The following is a 9,741-nucleotide window of genomic DNA, read 5'->3' as shown; positions in this document are numbered from 1 at the left end:
TAAACAGTTGCTCGATATCAAGTGAAGATGGCAAATGCTTACTATTCAATTGCTTGGATACGGAAATAAGAACGCCTCCTCCTCTAGAATAGGCACTGGTTGAAGATGACCTATCACTTCTGTAGACATTAAAGTCCGCTAGGTTCAGCTCGGCGTCAGTAATTCCCTCAGTTAGCCAGGTCTCCGTAAACACCAAAACATTATAAAAGCATCCTTGAGTATTTTCCAATAACTTGCCAAGCTTTGTCCGAAGGCCACGTACATTTTGGTAATAAACACTGATTTTGTGGTCATTGGGAGGAACAGTATTGAGTTTTAGATTTTTCAGTTTTTTGAAGCTATAGACGGCACTCCATTCAAGTATTTTACGACGTTTTTTTGACTTTGGGGTGTTTGACCTTATTTCACGTTTTTTTAGTATCTCGTAAACAAAGGGTGGACAAAAAAAATTTTTGCTGGACAAGAGTGGACATTTGATGGACAATTAAAAAAAACAAAATTTTTGAAAAAATCTTATTTAGAGGTGCAAGAGGTGTTTAGATGATGTTATTGAAACTGACAAAGATTTGCGTAAAGAAGCTAGAGAAGCTGCATCGCACATGCAACAATTCATCGAGTGATATTCTTGACAAGAAGAAGCCAATAAAGTAGATTGCATGATCTTAGGAGGATTAAGAAAAATGTGAAGCATCAGTAAAACAAACAAAGATTTCAGAATATTTTAAACCAAATTGATTCGATTGTATGAACAAAAATTCCTCTTATCTTGTAAAACAAAACATATATGTAAATAAAATTTGAGTTGTACTATCAATTTTCAATTTTTTTAATGTTCTGTTAACCGTCTTTTCGATTACCCATCATACCCTTGGTCTGGTGCCCTGACGGATAAATAGAGGTTTCACTGTATTAAACTTTTCCACTACATAGAAGTATGTATCAAACACTATTCTATACTTATTTTGTCCACTGCAACTATCAAAAAGGAAAAGAAAGTCTGTAGATCCTTTTTTACTTTTATTTCGATAAATTGACTTATGAGATGCACCATATGTTTGAATACTTTATAAATTAAACATACGTGCAACAAAGACTCATTTAAAATCCTTGTTAATCGTCAACTATAAAGAAAGTAAATATTTAACATAGGGAGTATTCAGTGTTACTGCCTTTTTCACACTAAAATAGCACACTTAAGTTAAAATACAACTTTTTTCAATGGAGTATTAGCCAAACTATTGAGAATTAAACTGTCTTTATATTCATGTGTGCACAATTTTTTGCTGAATTCGCCTGTATTGAAATCTGAAAAAAGATGTAACTTGAGTTACAACCTTGTTCGATGGGGGTGTCAATTTATTGAATTGATCTAGGAATAGTCAACCCAATCTAGTAAGCATTGACTATATTTTTTCCCGTGATCTACTTTTACTAACAAAGGTTAGGAAGAGTCTACTTCAGCTAGTAAAAGTTAAGTTGATTTTTCAAATCAACTCTTACTGCAACTTTTAGTTGGAGTTGACTCGAACTAGGAATAGTCAACTCTAACTGAGAATCAACTTGAAGGGTAACTTATATTATTATGTATAATGTATAACTATCTGTTACTTCGTTTTTCTCAACTAAACATTTTTATCACTTATAACCCTTAGCTTCCAATCCCCTCATTTGTAATAAAAATAAAATATAATTACCATTTTCAATAGGAATTATATCCGGCTTGTCTTCCTCTTCCAACTTGATGTCTTCAATATAAAATACCTTAGTCTTTGAGTCTATAGAATTCGCATCATCAAAATTGCTGTGTGTATCATTATTCGGAGAACATGACTCTAATAATTCATCCTTTACTTCAGTTTTAACAGAATAAGAAACTTCAACATCATAGACATCAATATTTTCTACTTTGATTTCACATTCTTCTTTTGGAAAATTAATAATTGATTCTTGTTTCACTTCCATTTAGATTTCCTTTCAGCTTCAAGAAAAGATAATTTTATTTATAAACATAAACAAATTTAATCCTAATCACAGCATAAAAAAATAAAAATAATAGAACTAACTTTTTTTGACATCTGTCAAAAAAAATGTTATTTGACATTTGACTTTGACATCACATCCAGCGAAGATCGAAAACCAGGGCCCTGCTGATTCTAAATCAAATTTCGACCAAAAACAAGTCGCTTTCAATATGGCGACTGTCGAAATTATTTGACACGGAGATGAATGAAACAAGAATCTACAGGTCGAGCAAGTCTCGTAAATTTCACGATTGCGAGCCACGCTTCACGCAACCGTGTTTGCGTACTTGTGTTTCGAGTTGCGTGGTCGTACGGAGTTATATTTACCAATTCGCGCAATCGTACTTGAGACGCTGTGTCAGGTGAGGTGTTTGAAAATTTGTGTAACTTGATTCTTGATTCTGTGGTGTGAAGGTGGTTAAACTTTTGGTTTATTTTTTTTTCGCAGAAAATTTTTAGATGAAGTAATTGTATGATGAAGATAACACAGAAAATACAAGAGGGCAGCATACTTTGCAAAACAACTGTTACAATTTGAAATCAACAAGTTGTTGTCTTGCAGGTAAAAAAAGTGACTTTTAAAAAAAATTATATCTTGGAAACTAAAAATTATTTTTATTTATAATTGAAACATGTAAAAGTATAGTACTCTCAAAAAAATTTCAGCCAAAAATATTCATTTTTGTAGAGTTGACTGCAATTTTTCGACAACAGCCCTTTTTTGCGGTGAGCAGCCTAAAAGTCCAGTCTCATCTGAAATCAAAGTTTCTTGTAGTTTATACCTCTGGCTAGTGAATGAACAAAGGATTTTTAATTAGATGAGGTCATTTTTGTTTTATAAAAAAAAAACTACTTTAAAAATGAGAAAAATTGGGGTCAAAAATGTGTTTAAACTTATGTAAAATATTCAAATTTCATTTTTTTTAATTCCTTCGTTCATATTCTAGCCAGAGGTATAAACTACAAGAAACTTTTTGATTTCAGATGAGACTGGACTTAGTTATGCTGCCAACGCAAAAAAAACTTAAACTCTACAAAAATGAATATTTTTGGCTGAAACTTTTTTTGAGACTACCTTAAGTACTATACTTTTACATGTTCCAATTATAAATAAACATAAATTTTAGTTTTCGAGATATAATTTTTTTAAAAAGTCACTTTTTTTACCCACAAGACCTATGTAACCCCTTAAAAAAATGTTTCGAAGAATATGTTTGATGGCCAAGATGCATACATATATTTAGAAGGAAAGTTCCTGATTTCTGTAGTATAATACATAATACCAAAGAGGAAGTAGCCCTAAGCGCCGGACTCCACTTGCGATTTGTAGTTGTGAAGATTGAACACATTCTTTCAAATAGAAGTCAATCCATGATTATTTAGTCACAAATGGATTGACTTGTATTTGAAACAATGTGTTCAATCTTCCTGATTACAAATCGCAAGTGGAGTGCGGCGGTAATAACACCAAAATATTCCATATAGGTCCATAGAAGGTACACAGACATTGAAAAATTCCTGGAATATCCCCGAAAACATGTTCCCTGAACATCCCAGGAAAATCCTGTGTCAGCATTTTAAACATTACCTGAATGTCTTATTGGAACATTCCATGAATGTCCACGAATGTTCTCTGGACATTCAAAATATATTTTGTAGACATTCCCTGGATATACCAGAAATACAGTGATGAGCGCTCTAATAACCGGCAAAATAGCACAAAAGATGTATTAAGTAGTGAGATAAAAAGACATGAAACTAGTCGAGCTGGGAAATTTAGCGATATTAACTTATATATTTAGATTGTATTGATTGTGTACCACCTTCAGACGTATCAGACGAGTTTGGAAACTACCACTGTCACAGTGACAATTTTAGTTGACATACTCCTCCGATATGTGTAAAGGTGGGATCAATATAACGTAAATTTAAAGGTTAATTTCGCTAAATTTCCCAGCTCGACTAGTTTCATTTCTTTTTATCTCACAACTAAATATGTTGTCCATATTTTGCCGGTTATTAGGGCACTCATCACTGTACATCCTTGCTGATGTGACAATACCTCCTATCTGTTTTTTCATGAGTTTTGTATGAGAGATGGAAAAACATGTTTTAAGGTCACCTCCTGTGTTCATATGTAAGTTTTGACTTGTTTTGTAGTTCATAGATAGTTTAATTTACTACAAAACAAGTCAAAAAATATCATATGAAAACAGGAGGTGACCCTAAGACAAGTTTTTAGTCTCTCTTACAAAACTCATGAAAAAAAAAACAGATAGGATGTATTATTACATCACTGACGATATGTGGCCATACCAAATAATACATCCTTGATAAATATAAACATTTTTATTGAACAAAATCTTTTCATACATTTTTTTAATGCAATTTACTGATATTCCTAAATATTTCAGAAAAATGTGTCACATTTGCTTTGTAAACCTTTCTTTTGCCTTTCGTAGCCATATTCCGTTTCCTTCCTGGTTTTTTGTAGACCACTTCTCTCAGCTGATTCTAAAAAAAAATAAAATAAATGGTAATTTTTCTATCCTTTACAATTAACAATCAGAAGAAATATTATTTACAGATAATGATATGCATAATAATAATAGGTTTGTTCTAGCATCAGTTTCAAACAGTTTGAAACCATCAGCGAATAGTGGACCAGCGCGAGTAGAGGGGATCGCACTGGTGACTGTATTATGTTCTTTTACTGACCAACTGTTTGCTGACGGTTTTTGACTAGTTTGACTGTTTGCTAGAATAAACCTAATAATAATGAATATTTTGTATTTTGACAATGACATCTGATGTGGAAGTCAAAACATTAATAAAATTATTTTTTCAAGTTAACTTTCACATGCGCGTCTTAAAATTGTACTTTTAATACTTATATCATAAATAACTATTAAAACTATCTTAAGAGGAAACAGTATCGATCAACAGGTAGCGAAAATGTGTTCCAAGATTGCGGCTGTAATTTTGAATATTTTTTCGAGATATTTGGCACACATATTCTTAATATAATAAAGAATGGCGGTACAGAGCCCAATTTGAAAAATATATTAATATGTGGAAATTACTCTGTAATTAAATACAATATAAAAAAACGAGCTTGTACCGCCATTAAGAAGAACAAAAAAATACACTTTCTTCAAATACAACTTTTTTATCCGATTTTGTGTTATTTTGGAACTACTAAAATGTTTTATTTCATTAGTAGTTCCAAAATTACACAAAATCTAGGCATCGGATAAAAAAGTTTATTTGAAGAAAGTGTATTTTTTTGTTCTTCTTAATGGCGGTACAGGCTCGTTTTTTAAATATTGTATAATTACAGAGTAATTTCCACATATTAATATATTTTTCAAATTGGGCTCTGTACCGCCATTCTTTATTATTTTACGAATACGTGTGCCAAATACCTCGAAAAAATATTCAAAATTACAGTGGCAATCTTGGAACACGTTTTGGCTACCTGTTGATCGCTACTGTATTAACTTAAAACATTGTAATTTGCTAAACCAGTATATTTTACTCTACTACTACTCTACTAGCTACCTCATTTTCCAGTTTCTAAAGACTTGTTTACATGGGTAGAGTTTTGAGGAGAGTAGAGTAGCGGTAGTACTCAACCAAAAATGGCTTGATACCATTCACATGAGGAGAGTACAAGTATAGTACTGATGCTAGTATAGTGAAACCGATTTTTGTATTTTTAAACACTCTTGATTATAAGTGCACCTTAAATTCTTAATTTTTTGCTTAAGCTCGTTTACTCCAAAGCCCCCTTTGCCATTCTTTCGACGATTTCATCCTCCGCAGCTTGCTGCAAACTTTTATTTCTGTAGTATACACTACATAAATTCCATAAACACTGGTATTCGCCGTATTATAGCTCTACAAGTTTTAAAGTTTCATCTTCGGTGAACTTCATTTTCACTATTTACACAAAACACAATTCCAGCCAGAATGACAGCGCCCCCATGTACTCTCCTACCTACTCTATTCTGCCATAATTGAGCGTGTTCCATGGGTAGAGTGTGCAGCCGAGTAGACATTTTGGCAGTAGTGGTGGTCATAGAGTAGTTACTTTGCCATAGGTTGCTAGTCACTCTACTTTAACTCCAACTATACACTCTACCAGCTATTCTACTGTGCTGAGCATTTTTACAGGTAGAGTTACTCTACTCTATCAAGTACTTGCATCATTACTCTACCCGTGTAAACAAGTCTTAAATCTACTTAATCTTAATCTACTCTTAATGAAAAATGTCTAAAATCATTTACCCACCTAGTATTATTGTAGAATTTAAGACAGTCCAGTGCCTTATAAATAATTTCAATATGAATATTTTTTCCTTTAATTCTCCTTTGATACCACTCCATTTTAGATTTTGGGGAACTTATTTCATTGTGTTTATAGCCCATATTTATTGAAGGAATCTGGAGATTGTTATTATCGATTAAGTCGGCTGGTTTTCCTATTTTCCTATAAGATTAAAATGTTAACATCTTCAAAAATCGTTACTGTTGTAATTGTAACTTACCAGATATAAAATGATTACAGCAGACAGGACAGGAAAATTTTCATTTCGCTAGTAAAACCTGTACATTGTATTGCATTTAACCATTGTTGTCTCTCAGATACCTTATTTAGTTCAGTTTAAAAGTGAACTGTATCTTGACTTTACAATTACTTTGCATTTCACACTTCAAAACACAACACCAATGAAGCATATTATCTTTCTAAATTAATACTTCCAGAGAAGATGTTAAATTAATCTTTGTACAACACAAAATTACAAAGAAATACAACTAAAATTATCTAAAACTCATGAAGAACAGATAGAATAAGATTTATCTTTTACACCCAGTAGCCATATTGAGAATAGTATACCTTCATATTATTATGAATCACTGAATCAGTAGAAAATATTTAAATTTGGTAACTATAACTCCGCACGACCACGCAACTCGAAACACAAGTACGCAAACACGGTTGCGTGAAGCGTGGCTCGCAATCGTGAAATTTACGAGACTTGCTCGACCTGTAGATTCTTGTTCAGAATTTGGGTTGGCGCTTCAGTTTCTTGGATTTTGTTGATAGTCTGGGAAAATTATCGAAAAAATACCATTTTTGGGAAAAATTATTTACCAGCTATTTTATTGCTAAAATCGAATCTTAAGATTGCATATATTAGTAATATGGGGTATGACAAGTCCGCAGAAAGTGTGTTATTTTATTTATAAACAAATTAGCACTCCTAAATCTTCTTTTTTTTTCAATTAGTGGTCTGTAACTCCTATAATTTTTCCTTTGAGCCAAAAACACTCAAATAAAAATTCACCGTAATTTAGTTCTGCACAAAGTTATTTTTTTTCCGATTTCCTTCAACAAAAATTTTACTCAGAAAATCCGAGTTTTCCCAAAAAATCTGCCATTTTCAATTAAAATTTAGGGAAGTACCTAATTATTTATCAATAATTAAATAATTGAAGACATGAAAAATTTATTATAGTAGATTATACAGAGGGGCTAAATTATGGAATAAATTCATTTCTTTAAAACGGACGATTTTGGAGCAAAATCCCGAAAGAGGTCGATTTTTATTTTTAAATTACAATTTTTTGGCATATATTTCATACTAGTGACGTCATCCATCTGAGCGTGATGACGTAATCGATAATTTTGTTAATGGGAATAGGGGTCGTGTGGTAGGTCATTTGAAAGGGCGTTTAATTCTCTATTCAGTAATATAAACATTAATATCATTAGGTATTTATACAGGGTTGCCAAAAAAAATTTTGAATTAAATTAATTGGCGCAAAAAGAAGAATGTATGTAATTTATTTAACTCAAAATACATTGTACTGCTGTCAGAAAATAGAAAAAAAGGTTTATTTCACAAATAAACATTTCTTTTCGCTTAAATTAAATCACAAACAGCCTCCCTCCTACCTATTGGCAGTTTGAACTTTTAATTTAAGCTAAAAGCAATGTTTATTTGCAAAATAAACATTTTTTTTCTATTTTCTGACAGCAATAGAATGTATTTTGAGTTAAATAAATTACATGCATTCTTCTTCTTGCGTCAATTAATTTAATTCAAAATTTTTTTTGGCCTCCCTGTATAAATAATGATATTAATGTTTATAATACTGAATAGAGCATTGAACGCCTTTGTAAATGAGCTACAACACGAACCCATATTCCTATTTAAAAAAATAATTACGTCATCACGCTCGGATGGATGACGTCACTAGTTTGAAATATATGCCAAGAAATTTAATTTAAAAATAAAAATCGACCTGTTTCGGGATTTTTCTCTAAAATCGTCCATTTTAGAGAAAATGAATTTATTCCATAATTTAGCCCCTCTCTGTATATCAGGAGACCGGCGACAATCTAACCAATAGTTTAGCAATAATTAAAATGTTAATTAAAAAATTTCGGTCGAAATAATAACCAGAAAGATTATGATACACCAGAATAACTATGATTTTCATATAAAAAAGCACTATACCTATTCAACGTACCTTACAGGATTGAAATTGGACCATTTGAGCGGTCTCAGGAATGTTATAAAGAAACAATTTTTTGGCTTATAAACAAATAGAACCCCTCAGAAAATATTAGATTAAATTAAATTAAGTTAACGCTGTTGAAAAGAGCACGGCTTCTGTGTCCTTTTCGAAGAAAAACAAATTGAATTGCGAGGAGTGATTCCAGGTATAACCGGTCAAATTTGACCGGCATTTGCGACAGAGTTATAAACAACAGGATTTTAATCTTTGAACCATTAGATACCTTTTAATTCCGGTCCTCTTTGTACATACAAATTTTCATATCTTCAAGACACTTATAACAAAAAAGATTTATGTCACTGTCACCAAATTATTTAATTATTGATAAATAATTACTTCGCTCAAATTTTAGTTGAAAATTAAAGATTTTGTTTGGAAAACCCGAATTTTCCGAAGAAAATTTCCGTCGAAGGAAATTGGAATAAATTATCAATGTGCAGAATTAAATTACTGTCAATTTTTATGTGAGTGTTTTGGTTTAAAGTTAAAATTTTCGGAGTTATAGAGAATAAAAAAAAAAGATTTCGGAGTGCTAATTTGTTTATAAACAAAATAGCACACTTTCTGTGGACTTTGCACAGCTATATTACTAATATAGGAAATCTTAAGATTTGATTTCAGCATGTCCAGCAATAAAATAGCTGGTAATTAATTTTCCTTGTTTTTTACTAATTTTCCCAGATTATTACCTCACATCTTTCATTGAGTTGATGATTCATGTTGTGGACATTCTCAATTATTATATTTCTAATTTAATACTATTCTATCTAATTCCTCAAAACAAGCAAATTTCAATTAAACCCAGCTATATTATAATACCTTTTGATTTAGTTTTCCTTGCAAGAAATAAACAAAACACATCTAAACTAAACCTAACCTCGCTTTTGGCCATTCATTCATACAAGAATCTACAGGTCGAGCAAGTCTCGTAAATTTCACGATTGCGAGCCACGCTTCACGCAACCGTGTTTGCGTACTTGTGTTTCGAGTTGCGTGGTCGTACGGAGTTATATTTACCAATTCGCGCAATCGTACTTGAGACGCTGTGTCAGGTGAGGTGTTTGAAAATTTGTGTAACTTGATTCTTGATTCTGTGGTGTGAAGGTGGTTAAACTTTTGGTTTATTTTTTTT

The 9,741-nt window shown here is 31.8% G+C and overlaps 1 long non-coding RNA gene across 1 annotated transcript; it reads right to left on the bottom strand.

The window, feature by feature from the left end:
- Positions 1 to 4,355: 4,355 nt before the first annotated feature.
- LOC126891918 (uncharacterized) lies at positions 4,356 to 6,933 on the bottom strand. The gene is made up of 3 exons (XR_007700617.1): positions 6,572 to 6,933; positions 6,316 to 6,513; positions 4,356 to 4,535 (listed from the first exon to the last, which is right to left on the bottom strand). It is a non-coding gene; the product is annotated as an uncharacterized LOC126891918 (long non-coding RNA).
- Between the last annotated feature and the right edge of the window lie 2,808 nt (positions 6,934 to 9,741).

This window comes from Diabrotica virgifera, chromosome 9, assembly GCF_917563875.1.
Source record: "Diabrotica virgifera virgifera chromosome 9, PGI_DIABVI_V3a".
Classification (NCBI taxonomy): Eukaryota; Metazoa; Arthropoda; class Insecta; order Coleoptera; family Chrysomelidae; genus Diabrotica; species Diabrotica virgifera.
The sequence above is the reverse complement of the archived record's forward strand: the minus strand, read 5'-3'. Positions and strand labels throughout refer to the sequence as shown.